The 11,833-nt window shown below is 51.4% G+C and overlaps 1 long non-coding RNA gene across 2 annotated transcripts; it reads left to right on the top strand.

The window, feature by feature from the left end:
• Positions 1-1,817: 1,817 nt before the first annotated feature.
• On the top strand, positions 1,818-9,402 carry LOC149119580 (uncharacterized). 2 transcript variants are annotated; one of them, XR_016227733.1, is made up of 4 exons: positions 1,818-2,164; positions 3,602-3,717; positions 4,664-4,809; positions 9,171-9,402. It is a non-coding gene; the product is annotated as an uncharacterized LOC149119580 (long non-coding RNA). The 2 variants fall into 2 exon arrangements; XR_016227734.1 differs by lacking the exon at positions 3,602-3,717.
• The last annotated feature ends 2,431 nt before the right edge of the window (positions 9,403-11,833 follow it).

Here is an 11,833-nt window from a genome sequence, read left to right as displayed (position 1 = left end):
AGCTGCCCACAGGGGTAACAAGCCCTTGATTGGCTGGCTGCCTCTTGTCTGTCTTCCTACTGGGGCTTTCTAGAATTATCTCCCAGATAGATAACTTGCACTCAAATCCTCGTCTCTAAACGGAGGCATGAACATGGCTAATATTTCTTCCAAGCCTTGCTCGTGTTATTTTCCTGCCTCAAGGGTCCCTTTTCTTGTCATGCCCACCTGCTTATTTATCCAAGCCCTCCTCCTCCATAGGGTCTCCTCTAGCACTTTCGTGGCCCACTAATCTCTCGTCTCCTGCCCATCCCAAGAGGTCTCAATAGGCTGGTATCTGTATCAGGCAGGTGGAAGACACAGTGCAGCCTCCAGGTTAAGGTGATGGATTCTGAAGCCAAAATCTCTCCCACTGCTTTGTAGCTGAGTGAAGGCGTGCAGCATACCTGATCTCTCTGAGCCTCAACTTGAGGACAGAGGAAGACCCTTTCCTCCTGGGCTTGCTGTGAGAAATGGATGTCAACCTTGACCGTCTCCACAGAACAGCATAAGGCACAGAACGAACTGCTCATTCGTGGTAGCCATTATTTCTCTCTTCAACACGTTGGTTTGGGGGTCCTGAGAGCATTGCATGTGTCTTTTTCATTTACTTAGCAAACCTGTAATTGCACAATCACTTTTGTTCAGAGTTCAGGCTCATTGTTTCCTCTAGAATGGAAGCTCGCTGAGACCTGGGACCAGTCTGTTTTGATCTCTGCTTAGCTTCAGTGCCTGGAGCTGTGAATGGGTGTTTACTATTTCTGAAATGAGTCATATTGTCTAAAGGAGAGGCGCAGGAAAGAACAAGGGTCTGAGAGAGGAGGAGAGGAGGAAGGGCCCACACGGGGAGACAAGCAACCGCTTTGCAGTTTTGCTCTGAGCTCATGGGATGCGGAGGGAGTAGGCCGCGTGCAGCCAGCCAAGAGCCCCACCCCAGCGGCTGGATAGCCCTGAGCAGCCCTTGCAATGACTTTTACCTCTGGGCCTGTGATCGTTGGAGACAGCTGCCCAGCTCCCCCTTCAAGGAAGGCCTGGTTGCCCAGCTGCGAGGAGCGTGGTGTGCAGACGGCTTGCAGCTCCCTGGGAGGGCACTCAGCCGGGAGAGCTGCCTGGCCCCAGAGCATGCCTTTCTCGGGGTGGTCCTCATCTGGCAGCCGAGCAGGGGGGACGTCCAACCATCTTTGCCCAACCTGAGGCTTCCTGTGGGAAGTCCCTGCCCAGAGCACCCCCACTGGCTTGGACACGGCCTAGGCGCACCCGGGCTAGAACCCAGCCCCCCACTCCTGTCTCCTCCTCCACCGACCTCTGCCCTCTCCTGCTTCCTTCCCTGCCTTAGAGATGTGGATCTCTAACAACCGCACTACATCACAGCCTCCACCTCTGCTTTGGGAGGGCATGACCTGGGACAGGGACAAAGCCTCAGTGTCCTGCCAAGTTCAAGTTAAGGCTTGAGGTTTTTCTCTTTAGAACCTCAGGCACCCAGAACCACCTTCTTTTCTCTCTCTCTCTCTCTCTCTCTCTCTGGGAGTTGAACTCCTGACTGGAGCCTGGGAAGGGGCTGAGCTCCCTGTCCTGGGACCCAGACAAGCGAGCTGTTTATCTTCCAACTGCACTTCGAACAGTAAATAAAAACCCGCATTAAGTCCGGCTGTTTGGAATTTGGGAGGATGCAAAGAATGGCCCCGCGGGGGTTTGTTTACTTTTGCTTATCAGGGAAAGGAAACTCGCCAAGCACAGGGAGAGTGGAAGTGAGATAGTAAGGGAACCGTTTCAAAAACAAACCACCTTCTATCATTTCCAAAGCACCAGTTCACAGGCCGCACACTCGGGTGACATACTTATCGGTCGATTAGAGCCGACAGCCAAACCTTGGAGAAAGCAACCCATTGGTGGGCGGTCAGCATTGCTCTCTGAGTTTCAATTCGGTTTGACATTTCCCCAGCTTCTCCTCCCTGCTCTGAGCCCGAGCTAAGTCCTGCTGGACAGACCCAGACGAAAACCAGGCAACCTCAACCCACAAGGAGTTTGCAATCAGAGTGGATGCCAGTACCAAGGCCAGATATATATCTACGTTGTTTTCACTTCTTGTCAAATGCTTCCTGAATCTCTGGCCCCTCTGTCCAGCCTGCTACTCGCTAGTTGCACAGTAAGTACTTTTTTTTTTTTTTAAGATTTATTTTATTTATTTGAAAGAGTTACAAAGAGAAGTAGAGCCAGAGAGAGAGGTCTTCCATCCGCTGGTTCACTCCCCAATTGGCCGCAATGACCAGAGCTGCGCTGAGCCGAAGCCAGGAGCCAAGAGCTTCCTCCAGGTCTTCCATGCAGGTGCAGGGGCCCAAGAACTTGGGCCATCTTCCACTGCTATCCCAGGCCATAGCAGAGAGCTGGATCGGGAGAGGAGCAGCCAGGACTAGAACCGGCGCCCATATGGGATGCCAGTACTTCAGGGCAGGGCTTTTTAACCTGCTGCGCCACAGCGCCGGCCCCCAGTTAAGTACTTGCTGCATGAAAGAAGGCCGAGGTAGCCTGCCCTCCCCGCTGTCACTGGTCACCCAGCACCTGCAGGATCTGGCCCTCAGAGTCCCCCCAGACTCTCCCAAGGCTAAATACATCACAGGCAAAATCCTCACCCACAACACTCAGCTGTGATGGAAACCTTTTTGAAAAAAAAAAAAAAAAAAGACCCTGTTGAAAATGGCAGTGGTGACCTTGGCTCCGGCGGTGCTTCCTGGGGACAGAGAGGGCTGGGTTTGTGGCCTGCGGCTCAGCCTGCAGGCATCCAGAACTCGCAGACAGTTACCATGCCCCTGCAGCTGCCCTCACTCCTGATTGCTATTGGTTAATTAAAGCAACCTAGGCTCCAGACTCTATTACGCACCCATATGTCACATCCCATGTAACTAACGACTTCTCAGCGGCACAGGGCCTTGGGTGTGGGGGCGCGCCGTTGTTAAATCTCCTGCACTCGCACTGCCAGTGAGCTCTCCCCACGGAGGAGGGTTCCCTGGCTCCCCTGTGACTTTTAGCTGCTGTGCAAACGCTCCAGCTCTGCCAGCTGTAATCTGTACGTGTTCCAGCGTTGCCCAGGAGGCTTCTACCTTACTTGTAGGGCTTCTACTTTTTTTTTTCCCCCACTTAGTAACTCCTTCTCATCCAACGAGCCTCAAACACTTCCTAAGCTCTTTAACGGTTATCAGGCTAGGGAGACAATCCCTCCCCGCTTCCAGCAAAGCAGATACTAAAAGAGCTGTTGGGGGGTGGGGGGTGGGGGGTGGGGGGGCGGGGATGCTGGAGTCAGACTTGAGTTCATTCTATTCCATTCAATGAGAGTCTAGCACCAGCCTAGGTGACTACGTGCGGGAAAACAGAGACAGGGCCCCTGAGCTCAATGGGCTTGTTGGAGAAATCCAACAAGATTCTGTTAACATTTGTAGAAAACTCCACGTGCTTCATTTACTCCTTCATTCAGCAACTATTTCTTGAACACTGTGTTTGTCAGGTAAAGGCCGCGCTACTGGCACCAAAGGCCCCCAGGGCAGAGGCTGCCAAAAGGGAGGAGTTCATGGAGTCTCTCCTGTAACAGGTTCCAGGGAGCGCTCCCGGTCTGCGCGGCAGCCTACCTCGCGGGATTCTGCAGGAGTCAAGGATCCGTCACGCCTGTGCCCCGCCATCTGCTCAGGCACCGCTCGCAGCTGGAAGGTCAGAGCCGAGCCAGGGGCCACGTGCACTCTAGGTTGAGGGGAGGTGCAGGAGGAGTTTCAGCCAAGGCATGTTTCATGCAGGTGCGGCAGAGTGGCACATACATCGTCTGCATTCGCGCCGGTAGAGAACATCGAATCGTGCTAAGGTCTAGTTGCAAGGGGTACTGAAAATGTCCTCTCTACCTGGGTGGTCGTGTGTCCAGGAGAATAGGGAGAAAGGAATTGGAGAAGCAACCAACAGCCCCACAAGGCTCTACTATATTCCAGATCCCATGCTTAGAGCAGTGATCAACATGACATGGCTGCTGACCACAGAAAGCTTGGATTTCCCTGGAAACAGAGCGATTAAACAGAATGGAGGAGCCCGTGCTGTGGCTTAGCAGGGAAGGCCACCACCTGCAGTGCTGGCATCCCCTGTGGGCGCCGGTTCATGTCCTGGCTGCTCCACTTCCAATCCAGCTCTCTGCTATGGCCTGGGAAAGCAGTAGAAGATGGCCCAAGACCTTGGGCTCCTGCACCCACATGGGAGATCTGGAAGAAGCTCCTGGGTCCTCCTGGCTTCAAATTGGCCTAGCTCTGGGCCAATTTGGGGAGTGAGCTAGTGGATGGAAGACACCTCTCTCTCTCTCTCTCTGCCTCTCTGAACTCTGCCTTTCAAATAAATAAATTACTTAAAAAATATGAATGCTCTGAAACAGATGGTATAAAGGTAAGTCATTTGCATGTTAGTATGAATTAATATCATCAACTCATTTACGCATTCAACAGATATCTACCAAGTATCTGTTCTGCTCCAGACCCTGGAGCTCAAGGTGGCGTCTGCACCATCTCCTAGGGGAAATGGACACAGGGCAACAATATGGCTTTTTCCTTTGTTGCGGATTTGCTCTGTTCTGGGAACTGGATGATGAAATCCAGTTTTAACCAACCTCCTCTCTTCACAGTATCGTCTCCAAGTGGAGAATTTCAACACCTTCCCAGGGTCACCTAACGAGTGAGTCACGAAGGTCAGATTGGAACCCAGATTTGTCTCGTCGGCAAGCCCAGGTGTTTCCCAGCACTTGCCAGCACGGCCCAGTGCCTCGCTGAGGTATGCACCAGGTATCATTGGAGAATACCAGAAGAAGCAAGTCTGGCTGCCCGGACTTCCAGGACCCTGGGCAGGTGTTACAGGCACAGGGGAAAGCTAGGACACAGGCAGAGAGGCATGCACGAATATTGTTTTCAGGGAACTACAAGTAGTTCATCAAGACCAACGCCAAGGGTCTGTGGGAACGCTGCCTAGAAAAGTACGCTAACAGACAATGGCCAGCTCGCCCAAGGTGGTGCTAACGAAATCTGGACCTCATCCTGAGCTTTGGGGAAGTGTTTGGCAAACGTTAGGCAGAAGCGTGTTTGAAAAGACGGAGCTCTGAAGTCCTGGACTCCTACACCATGATACTTCAGAAGATTAAGTCCTGGTATCAGATTAGGATCCCGTTCTGCCTCTTTTTCTTTTTCTTTTCTTTTCTTTTCTTTTTTTTTTTTAAGATTTATTTATTTATTGAAAGGCAGAGGTACAGAGAGAGAGTGGGAGAGACAGAGAGATCTTCCATCTGCTGGTTCACTCCCCACATGGCCGCAATGGTTGGAGCTGGGCAGATCCAAAGCCAGGAGTCAGGAGTTTCCTCTGGGTCTCCCACGTGGGTGCAGGGGCCCAAGGACGTGGGCAGCCGGGACTTGAACTGGCACCCATATGGGATGCCGGCACTGCACGCTGCGGCTTTACCCGCTATGCCACGTCTTTTTAAAGGACTATGCCAAGATAGCAATGCTTAATGCAAAGACACAACTTTCTAGTGGAATTTTAACAGCTTTTGGAGCAAAAGAATCCAGGTTTTTACAACTCCCAGCAATTAACTGGCTACCCCTTCCAGTTATTTCTGAGTTCTGTCTTACTCACAACACCACCATTTATCTCTCTCAAATTATCCTGTCGTCTTCCCTACCAGGGAAGCACCTAATTGCTTGGTATCCTGCTCCCAATCACAGGGAGGAAATACGCTGAGATAATTAATTTACACAAAGCTTCCAAACACCGGGGCCTGGGGGAAGGACAACCGGGGCGGTGGGAGTGAGAACACCTGGGTGTCCTGTCGCCTCTGCCCCTCAGCAGCCCCATGACCGCAGGACACGGGCAAGCATCCGGGCTCCACTCCACTCCTCCGAAAGCGGAAGGCACTCAGTGAGACAGCTGACATCTAAGGTGCGAGGGGACCTCCCTCTTCCTGCATGAGGCTCTGTCTTGGTATGGGAAAGCATGCACACCTTGCTCATTTCTCAAAGGGCGACAACCGGCAGATTCAAAAAACCACTCATGCTAAAGCTGTTCCAAAGACTGCACCCTTCTTGCCCGACCCATAGAATGCCTGCTGAGCCCTGCCCTGCCCTGCCCTGCCCTGAGGGCCCCCCTCTCCTCCCATCCACCTCCTTTCCTGACTCTGGCCAAGGCCAAGGACTTCAGGCTTCTCCTGCCTAGCCCATGCCCTGAGAGCAGACAACCGTCTTCCCCTCCTACAACTCTTTGTTTGGGGCCTGTGTCCGTCTTGCTAATTATTATTCCGTCTCGACACTTCCGTCATTCTGGCATTTCCATTGATTCAAATTAAGAGTCAGACTAATAATTAATGCAAACTGTCCCCTCACCCTCACCCCATGACTGATGGATTTTCAGTGTCAAAACATTAACCTTTGGGTTTGGGACCTTGATGCATTCAAACCCCATAAGCACCTGCGACGCAAGCAAACCATAGAACCTTTCTCTAAATCAGCTCTTTCTCACTCACCAGCTCTTATTTGTCTATGTGAAAAGATATTTATCTCGGGAAAGAAAACAAACTTAGATTCACAAAGACACATACGTGGAGAGCCAAACTAGCCACCCGTGCTTGCTGTTGACCCAGTGGGCAAAGCTAGTCATGTGGCCAATCCCAAGACCACTGCGAGGGTGAATACTGTGAGGCATGGGGCAGGAGGAGGCAAATGCAACCATCTACGCAGATGCTGAGTGACCAAACACTGAGATATGCTTTCTTCCAACAGCACGGTGACACGCCTTACAATCTGAGTGGTTTTAGCACCGCTTTTGAATCGCATCTTTTAAAAAAGACAGGAAGGCAGGACCATTTTAGCTCAGTCTAGGTTTCTTGTTTATAACACGAAGGGATCCAGGGGCTGGAGAAACCTCCAATGCCTATTTCGATTTCAAGTGTGCCATGATTCCTTAACCCAGCGGTGCTGTTCTTCTCTCTCCAATTTCCCATCAGATCCTACCCAGGGATAGCTTTCTTGTGCTACAGCCTCGATAGATGGAGGGGATTAAGTTTAAATGTTCTTGGTGTTTCAACTAAAACCAGAGAGGACTCAGAGAGATGGAAGGGAGCCAGGCCATCCTGGGGCTTCCCCTGCCCCTCATCTGGGATGCGGGGAAAAACTGAGGACCCCTTCTTGCTGGAGTGGAGGGTGGAGCCGAACATTCTCCAGACCTAAATATGTCCAAGGAGAGCACCCAGAATCAAAGTGAGCAAATTCAATGTCAGACAACCACTAATGAAAACAAAAGGTGAGAACATGAACTTGCAGGTTGGGAAATACTGTCCTGACTCTTCATTCGGAGGACACGCTTGGCTTTTGAATGAACGACAGCATCACTCACCTGAGGCTCTTGGAACAAACTGGTTTGTCTCCGTAGATCTGGTTGGATGCTCACTGAACAGAGAACTGGGTGGCATCTCTTCTGCTGCTGGAAAGAGCTGCTGGTGTCTCCAACAAGGAAAGATTTCATAGTAGACTCTGCTTCTAACCTTTACAACAAAGCACAGGGTCTTAAGGTGTTCATGGCATAAACTAATTTTCATAATTCTTGTGGGTCTTTTCTTGGAACAAATCTTGCAACAACCTTAGGTAGAAACTCCTTCTCACGCAGGTGGATTAGACCCCAGCTTCTCCTGGGTAGTGGCAGTCCCATAGTTTGGACTTCTATGAGGTGTCCTGAGCAACCCCAGTTATTGGAAGCTGGAGAGACCTGGGACCCAGGATGGAAGAACTGGACCTTGGTCTGTGGATCTTTAAAAAAAAAAAAAAAAAAAAAACCCTGAGCACAGTGGCCACCATTGGTTGAGCACACTGTCTCTCTACGTTTGCCACTCCCTCCACTCCAGTTTGCCCAGTATCTGTTGCCTGGATGTCTTTAGGAAGAGTAAAGAGCAGCTGCCACGTCCACCAAGCCGCGTGCTCATAGAGTGGCGGGAGCGGCTACCAGCACACTTGTGTGCCGTGCTCCGTCCATCCATGCTCCCACCTTGCACTTAGTGAGCAACCGTGCAATGCAAGGCACTCTGTTGAAGAACTGGAAAACAGGCTCCTAATCCACAGTTGAGGAGAGCACCAGGAGAGGTGCAAAGGTGCATGGAAACCAGGGTTTAAAGGCAACATGTGGCAGTCAGAATAGGGGTAATCGCCAAAGAAACTGGCATCAGATGGAGGTGAGGATGGGAGGGGTCCGGAAAGGGTCATGCACTCAACTAGACTCACCTGCATCTCCTTATCTTGAACTCTTCCCCCCCACCCCAGTCTGGCCATGTCCAATATCCCCACTTCACAAATGAGATATTTGCAAGCCAGGAATGTAAATGGCTTTAAACCAAGCCATGCAGTTTGTACCTAGGGAAAGAGGAAGTAGAGATCCAGTGGGTTTGGACCCGAAGGTACTTCTGTCCATTATACTATGTTGTGTCCTTGAGACCAGTGCCAACCGTGCTTGTCTCGTCTACTGCTCATGCCAGTCCCTGGAAGATCCTTGTGCCTGTAAACACCCTACAGAGACAGGTGGCTAGGAACAAATGAACTGTCGTGGTGTATGCCCTTGCTACTCAAAGTGTGGTCCGTGGACCAGTAGCATCAGCATCCCCCAGAAGCTACTAGAAATTCCAAATCTCACGCCCCTTCCGGACCTCCTGAATGAGCGTCTGCATTTTAATGAGAACGCTCAGTGACTTCTGGGCACACTGTACTTTGACAAGGGACTGATTTGAAGACATGCAGCTATACTCCAGTGTTAGCAATCACACAGCAGTACATCCAGATCCAACTTAAGGAAGAAGCTAAGTTAACAGGGAATTCTGCGCTTGAAGGAATTGGCACGCCAGTTCTGCTCAGTATTGCTTATCCTTATGGCATTCAGAAAATGATGCCTCGTGGAACTTCTCAGAAAGCTATACGATGGAGGTATGCCTTGCACCTACATTCAGAATTGGGCAGAGGCGTTCATCCACTGAGGGAGAGAAAGCTCACATTTGACCCAAAAGAAATATACTGGGGGTCGGCGCCGTGGCTCACTTGGTTAATCCTCCGCCTTGCGGCGCCGGCATCCCACATGGGCGCCGGTTCTAGTCCCGGTTTCTCCTCTTCCAGTCCAGCTCTCTGCTTTGGCCCTGGAGGGCAGTGGAGGATGGCCCAAGTGCTTGGGCACCTGTACCCGTGTCGGAGACCAGGAAGAAGCACCTGACTCCTGGCTTCGGATCGGCATAGCTCCGGCAGAGGCGGCTATTTGGGGGGTGAACCAACGGAAGGAAGACCTTTTTGTCTCTCTCTTTCACTGTCTAACTCTGTCAAATAAATAATAATAATAAATTAAAAAAAAGAAATACACTGGACTAAAGACTAAAGGACTAAAGGAGATATATAGGAACGGTACACCTGGGACGTTTGGGACCCTGGAGGGAAAGAGGGTCGAGTGTGTCTGTGGGTGACCAGGATTCCATTCCTTGTGAACTGATGGGCCTCGCCTTCCCCCCTCTCCTCTGCTCCCGACAACTGCCAGGAAAGTTGGCCCTCAGATACAGGGCAGCAGGTTCTCTTCGCTACCTCCCCTCCCTGGAGGGCTGAGGTGAAACAGAGCCCCTTGCTCCCAGGGAGCATTGCCCAGGAAGAAGGCAGCTGCTCTGTTCTCCAGGCCACTCATGCCCCAGGAGAGCTGAGAAGGGGCCTCCAGGAGGGCGTTGGGGTGAATGAATTCAGGTCTTCTCCTTGCGGTGGGGTGAATGGATCCCAGGTTTCCAGGGTGACCCAGCCAGGATGGCTTCCTTCCCTCACCCAACTCTCCCTCTCTCTGCCCCCAGCATGGGAGTGACAGTTACTTTCCACTTGTCCTGTCTGGACTTAGCTACTAGAGTTTCTGGCTTCAGGTAATTTGTAACTTGTTTACATTTGAACATGGAGTTCTGAAGGCGTCTCATACCTTCTGCAGCATTATCAAGTTCCCTCTGGTGTCTGGATCTCCCCAGTGTGACCTCTGTCTCTCAACCTCCCTTTCTATTTGTCTCTTTCTAGCTCTCTCTCTGTCTCCCTCTCTGCCTCTTGTCTCACGGTCTCTTTGTTCTCTGTCTGCTCTCTCCATGTTTCTCAATTTCTTCTTCATGTGTCTCATTCTATCTGCCTGTCTCTGTTCTCTCTCTCTCTCTCTCTCTCTCTCTCTCTCTCCCCCTGATTTTTGTCTTTCTCTGCATCCTCTGTCTCTGTCTTCCTCTGTCTCTGTCTGTGTCAGGATTTGTTCTCTGTGTGTCTAAGGTCTGTCCTTCTCTCTCTCTTTGATCCTGTCTGACTCATGTTTGCTCCACCTTCCTTCCTTCCTTCCTTCCTTCCTTCCTTCCTTCCTTCCTTCCTTCCTTCCTTCCTTCCTTCCTTCCTTCCTTCCTGTGTCTTGCTCTCTTCTTTCTGTCCTCTCAGAGTTTCCCAGTCCCTGAGCTTCTCTCTGGAAGGGTGCCTTTTTTTATGTCCCTACATCCACATTTGGCCTCTCTGTACAATTTGGCCTCTCAGATCTCAACTCAGAGTCCCCGCCCCGCCAGCTGCCAGTGGGTGGCTCTGGGCCTCCGTCTGGTGACTCCTCTGTGGGAAGACTTGGTGCTCACAGCTGCTCTGTGGTCCAGTTCTTTCCCACACTGGCAAAGGCAGTGAAGCTGGAGGGGCCGATGGCTCATGTGGGAATTCAGTACACAAGTCCATTGCCAACTGGGAGGGCAGGGATCACACACAGCACATCACATGCTCCTACTCAGAGGCAAACACGTTCACGCATGCGCATTCTGTAGACATGCTGACAAACCACTAAGATCTGCCATCCAGGAAGAACTTGCCCAGCTGCTGGAAGTACCGCCGTGGACACCTGCCAGCTGTCAGCCCTTTCCCAGCTGGCCTTGGCAGAGAGCATCTCTCCCCTTTCTGGGGCAGCACATAGCGAGGGAGTGACTTATACAGGATTATAAAGGCTTGGCTGTCTCAACCCATCTCTGAAAGACCATTCTAGCTCTGCAGCTCCCCATGGGGTTGGCCAAGGCCTTTGAGCCTGCTTCCCAGCAGCTGGTCAGCTCCCTCTGTCCACTCCTGTTTCCTTTCCTCCCTGCTCCTGACGTTGATCCCAAGGTCTCTCTTTGATCAACATCCTGCACAAAAAAAAGTCAGCCTCCAAGTTTCCTTCCTGGGAAACCCAGCTGGCGACACACATATTTAGATTGTCTTCCTCTCTCTCTCTCTCCATGCACATACTCTGACTACCTCATTTTGTCTCTCCCTGGTGTTTAAAGCTGACCTTGTCCCTTGAATCTCTCCTTTGTAATGTACCGAAGCCTTTCCCAAGGGCAACTCATCGCGCCTATGTTTCTGGTGCCCACAGGCCCCGCAGCCTGGTCTCCATCTTGTGCGAGAATCTGAGAATTCATTCAAGGTCACACAACAAATGACTGCTGGTGCAAGACCCAAACCTGCCTCTTGTTGTGTCCAAGGCCCATACAAGTGCTGCCCAAGGGGAGAAGAATCTCCCGGATGTCGTGATGGGCATCATAGGATGGCAGGGGTCAGTCCCCAGAGGTGACTAACACACAGCCTAGGGAAGGGATGATGACTTTGATACTTTCTTGGGAACTTGGTTCAAGTCTATGTACTACTCAAGAGCCAAGGGCAAGTGAAAAAGGGTCTGGAGTCAGGAACCCTGAGATGTTACCCATATTCTGCCTTAACCAACTGGAAGGGCTCACACAAATTTCACAAATGCAGTGCATTTCTACTTGGTCATAAAG

The sequence above is a fragment of the Oryctolagus cuniculus genome, chromosome X (assembly GCF_051225735.1).
Source record: "Oryctolagus cuniculus isolate XC-2025 breed Fujian yellow rabbit chromosome X, ASM5122573v1, whole genome shotgun sequence".
NCBI classification, from domain to species: domain Eukaryota; kingdom Metazoa; phylum Chordata; class Mammalia; order Lagomorpha; family Leporidae; genus Oryctolagus; species Oryctolagus cuniculus.
Note: the sequence above shows the minus strand (reverse complement) of the source record. Positions and strands in the feature narration are given on the sequence as shown.